We start from the raw sequence: 6000 nt of genomic DNA on the forward strand, positions 1-6000 counted from the left end.
AAGATTCTAAAGAACCTACATCTCTTCTCAAGATAGAATATATTAGTATCAGAAGAGAAGGTACTAACTAATATGGAAGAGTAAATAATTAACTAACAACTCTTAAAAGAAAAAAAATACATATCTGGCCTTATTGCACCCAAATCTGATCCCTATTCAAAGTTCCCAATGGCAGCCTCTGACTGCTTATATAAGGAAGTGCTAAGTCACTTTAATCGTGTCCGACTCTTGGTGACTCTACGGTCTAATAGCCCACCAGGCTCCTCTGTCCGTGGGATTCTCCAGGCAAGAATACTGGAGTGTGTTGCCATACCCTTCTACAGGGCATCTTCCAGATCAAGGGATGGAACCCAAGTCTCCTGCGGCGCCTGCAGGGCAGGCGGATTCTTTACTGCTGAGCCACCGGGGAAGCCCCAGTGTAAGGAAGAAGAGCTGGCAAATCAGCAGATGAGAGAAACAAACAGATCAAAAATTAGTTGGTGGGTGAAGGGGGTGAGAGATGGTGAGGGGGGAGGTGGCAAGGGGGGTGGTTGATAAAATTCTTCTGTAAAACAGTAGTTGGTATCATTACTGCTGAGAAGCAGATGCACGTAAAACTCAACTTACACATTCATTCAACAAATTTCTTGAGTGTCTATTTTGCATCCCACACTGTTTCTAAGAGGCAGAAATACACAGCTATGTGGACAAAGCATCCAAGCCCCTGCTCTGGTGTGGCTTTGAAGTGAGGGAGGGCACTTACTTTTGTGGCGCTTATGTCTAAAACCTTGATGTGATTTGGTGGCTTCCCTTTAATGGAGCCAACGCTGATGTCAGCCTGTCGACAGGAGATAACATGACAGGTGTGGGCTTGGCAGTCACCTTCCTTCAGGATTAGATGCAGAACACTGTGCTCAGAGAAGTGTGCATGTTCTAATTAAAGTCAGAGAAACCAGGACTCAATGACACTGAGGACGAAGTAAAAAGTCCATAAAAATTAAAAGGCGTGTTGGAAGTTGATTTTTATAGTTTTAATAAAACTGTCTAGGAAAACTTTTCTGGAATTTACCATTGACATTCATGCTAGAAACTATGTCCCAGTTTGGCAGTAATTAAAATAACAACTTCCTTTTAAAAACAAAATTATTATGTAACTCTTTGAAGCACCAAAAGTAACATATGTAATGCATTTGTAAGTTGTGAATTATTATATAAAATAAACACCCATGTACCTACTATCTAATTTAAGGACTATATGGATTTCCTAGGGCTGCTGTTACAAAGTACTACAGACTGGGCAGCTTAAAAAACAGAAACATATCTTGCACTCTGGTGTTTAGAAATCCAAAATCAAGGTGTTGGCAGGGTTAGTTCCTCCTAGGAGCTGTGAGGGAGAATCTGTTTCATATCCCTGGCATGGCTTCTGATGATTTGCTGGCAGTCTTTATCATTCCTGGATTTTAGATGCATCACTCCAATCCCCACTTTCATCTTCACATGCCATTCTCTCTCTTTGTCCTCACATGGTCATCTTCTTATAAGGAGACCAGTCATATTGGATTTGGGATCCACCCTACTCCAGTACGACCTGATCTTAATCGATTACATCTGCAACAACCCTATTTCCTAATACAGTCACATTCTAAGACACTGGGGGTTTGGATTTCAATTTATTTTGGGGGGGTGTAGGGGGAAAGAGTCATTCAATCTGTTGCAAAGGCTATACAAGAACATTACTAACATTGTTACATCTATCTTCATGTTTCTGTCTCCATTTCATTCTTCTGTATCCCTCCCCCAGAGATAATGGAGATAACCACTATCCTAAATTGTATGTTTGTCATCATTCTCTTGCACTGTATTGTTTTATTACATAAATATGCGTATGAACCAATGTATTATTTAATGTTCCTTGTTTTGTAACTTAACCTCCTGTAACTTGTTTTTTTAACACAAGATTTATAAGATTCACAGATATTGTTGTATGCAGTAGGAGTTATTCGTTTACAAAATTCTACAGTCACAAAAATGTGGATATCCAAATTTTTAAAATATCATCCTGTTAATGGTTATTAGGATTATTTCCAGTTTTCTGTTCTTAGAAAATAATCTACTATGAATAATCTTGTATTTATCACTTTGTGTAGGAGTTTCTCTAGGACATATACCTAGAATGAAATCACTGGGTCACAGAGTTTGAGAATGTCCAACTTTCCAAGATAAGGCTGTGCCTAGGAGTTTTCTTTCATATTTGTGACAACACTTGGAATTGCCTATCTCTTTAATTATTACCAACCAGATGGTTGTAAAATAATATCACATTGGGACCTAAATTATATTTCTCTTTGCATTCCTGTCTCTTTTTCTGTGAAATATCTGTTTGTCTCTTTTGTCCAAATTTTTATTGGATTTGTTGTCTTTTTATTAATTCTTTATGTGTTCTAGATACTAATTCTCTATCAGTTGTAGAGAAAACATCTTTTTCTAAATCATAGCTTGCCTCTTCATTTTCCCTACTCTCCTTTCTTTGCTAGCATTGGTTTACACACTGCTTAATTTAATGTGATCAAATTTCAAGATCTTAAATCTCATCTTTTATGCTGTACTTTAGCATCTTTTCTGTCACATTTTAAAAGCCTTTCCAGAACCTGGATTATAAGATATTCTACTATATATTTTCTAAACATTTTAACATTTGTGCCATCCACATTTAAGTCTTTAATCATACAGATAATTATTTTTGAGTATTTGTGAAGTAGGAATCCAGGGAGTTCCTCTATACAGATAACAAATATTTGTGGTGCCATTGGTAAATAATCTCACTATTATGGGTTGCATTGTGACCTTTAAAATTCATATATTGAAGTCCTAACCCCCAGCACCTCAGAAAGTGACCTTATTTGGGGATACGGCCTTTACAGAGGTAACCAGGTTAAAATGAGGCCATCAGGATGAGTCCCATTCAATCTGAGTGGTGTCCTTATAAGAGAGGGAGATTCGGAGAAAGAGACACGTACAAAGAGAACACCACGCGAATGTGAAGATGGCCCAGTTACAATTCCTGCCATGGAAAGAGGCCTAGAACAGGCTCTTCCCTCACAGCCCTCAGAACAAATCAATGCTGCCAAGAGCTTCATCTTGGACTTCCAGCCTCCAGAGCTGTGAGACATTTCCGGTGTTTAAGTCACCCCATCTGTGATACTCTGTAGTGTCAGCCCTTACAGATTTGGACATCCTCCCTTCCTCACGAATCTGACATACGTATCTCTCATAGACCAAGTTTTCACATATGCATGGGAAAACAATTATTCCTTGACAGAACTACCATACTCACTGGGTTCCACTGGACTCCGGTTCCCCTGGAAAGTACTGTTAGGGGAGTGCTATTGTTACCCTTAGGATAAACTGAATTCTTTAAGGTGGTTTTCAAGACTCTTCTTAATCTATGTTCCTACTTCTGCCATGAGGCTTAACTCTCCTTCCTCAGCCCTAAAACTCTTTGCCCCAGTCACACTGACATCCTCAGCTCCTACAACCTGTCCCTTGGCCTTCTGCCACCACTATCTTTAGTAATCTTCCTTCAATCCCTCACACATTGCCTGATCCCTATTCAGACTCCAATGTTCAAAAATTAGTGTGCTTTCTCTGTTTATAATAGCCAGGACATGGAAACAACCCAGATGCCCATCAGCAGATGAATGGATGAGGAAGCTGTGGTACATATACACCATGGAATATTACTCAGCCATTAAAAAGAATTCATTTGAATCAGTTCTAATGAGATGGATGAAACTGGAGCCCATTATACAGAGCGAAGCAAGCCAGAAAGATAAAGACCATTACAGTATACTAACACATATATATGGAATTTAGAAAGATGGTAACAATAACCCTATATGCAAAACAGAAAAAGAGACTCAGATGTATAGAACAGACTTGTGGACTCTGGGAGAAGGCGAGGGTGGGATGTTTCAAGAGAACAGCATCGAAACATATATATTATCTAGGGTGAAACAGATCACCAGCCCAGGTTGGATGCATGAGACAAGTGCTCGGGCCTGGTGCACTGGGAAGACCCAGAGGGATCGGGTGGAGAGGGAGGTGGGAGGGGGGACCGGGATGGGGAATACATGTAAATCCATGGCTAATTCATTTCAATGTATGACAAAAACTACTGCAATGATGTAAAGTAATTAGCCTCCAACTAATAAAAAAAAAAAAATTAGTGTGCTTTCTGTACATCATGCTAACTGCACGTCTGTCGTTGCCACTGTATGTCCAGCACTTTGCACATGCTGTGGAGGTGCTCAGGAAAGAATGAAAATGAAGTGCACATCCTTCAGAAGCGGAAATCCAAGCACAAAGAAGTAAGTTGCCTGATTAGAGTGACAAATACATGTGACAAAACCACATCTATCTGACCAAAAACCCATACTCTCACCAACTCTTCTATGGCCTCTGGGTTTACTGAGACATAAAGTGCTGTCCTTTATGCAGTTTGTTGCTGCTAAGCCTACCACCAGAAGGGCAGATGCCTGTATTGTTTTTCTTTTGGTACAAGAAGTTTTGCAATAATCCATCTACATTCTTTCATAAGATCCAAGACCCACAATGCCACTGTTCCAGCACTTATGCTTTTGTTAATTCTTCAAGACAGGCAAAGTGGAAAATCTATGTGGTGAAAAGAAGGGAAAACTTGGAAGGAAGCAGAAGAGAAAAGTATTGATTTTCTGCCCTTTGCCCAGCACTGTGATGTGTTCTTTAAGTGTATACATCAATGCCACCAGGTGGTTATTCTATCCTCATTGCACAGAGGAGAGATGAGGAAGCTGAAGCCCAGAAAAAAATAAATTCTTTGCCCAAGATTACACACCTATGCTGAAAGAGAGGTGCAAATCAAACCATAAAATACTCAGCAATTTCTGCTTCATTCAGGGATGGGGGCCAGTGCAGATCCTCTTAAATCTCCTATCCATCCCCATATCTCCCCATTAGCCTGGACCCTGCTATTGGCTACTCCCACTGGAGCTCTGGGTGCCTATCACCATTCACTATTTATTCTACACATGTATTAGACTCAAAGTGAGCAACGTGTTATGCTAACAAATTTTGAAATGCCGGGATCAGATAGCCCCTGTTTCTGCCCTCAAGGAGCTTAAAAATCTAGACTGGCATGCTAGTTCTTGTTCATGACCCCCTGTTTTTTTCCCTCTTTGTTGCATTTCATCTTCATCCTTTTCCAGGATTCAATTAGCCCTCTTCACATTTTTCTTCCTGTCTTATATGACTTCAATATTTCATATAGATATCTAGGATTCAACTAAGAAGCAAATTTAATCCACCCAGTACCCTATTATCTTTAAGTGGTCCCTGAGCAGGTGAGACACAAGACATACAGTGTTTGGCAAAAGTGAAGTGACAAGGACAAGTTTGCACCAGGGAAGAGAATGGACGAGACACAGCATCACAGAAATTCCTGAAGGCACTGGGGACCACAGACAGGGGCCACAAAGGAAGACTGTTTTGCAAAGAAACTGCCACCTTCACTTTTTTCTGCATGCTTGCATATGAAAAGATATAGGATTTACATCTATGGAGGACTGACTGTGTCTCAATGCTAAATGCTTTACATATATATTAAATTAATTTTCCCAAGAACTCTATTTAGAAAAGGCAAAACCATCGCCTTCACTTTGCAGAGAGGTAATTGAGGCACAGAAAGATTAAAGAGTTAAACTGCTTAACACAGAGTGAATTCAGTACCTGGTCTGCCCAACTTCTTGATCCTAACTCCTGGCCCAACTGCCTCACTGGCAGCTGACACCCTTGCACGCTGTGGTCTAACACGCAAGGTTTCCCAGTATTGGCAGCTGTCACGGAATGTCCTTTTGTGGCTAAGTGGTTATCAGGGGTCATCTTGATTCTTTATCTGCATTCAATACTTGTCTACAATTTTCTCATGGATTTTACTTCAGTGAAGTTTCAAAACACCCACATCCAAACCCAGAGCAAATCTGAAAC

This window comes from Odocoileus virginianus, chromosome 5 (genome assembly GCF_023699985.2).
Source record: "Odocoileus virginianus isolate 20LAN1187 ecotype Illinois chromosome 5, Ovbor_1.2, whole genome shotgun sequence".
Taxonomy (NCBI): domain Eukaryota; kingdom Metazoa; phylum Chordata; class Mammalia; order Artiodactyla; family Cervidae; genus Odocoileus; species Odocoileus virginianus.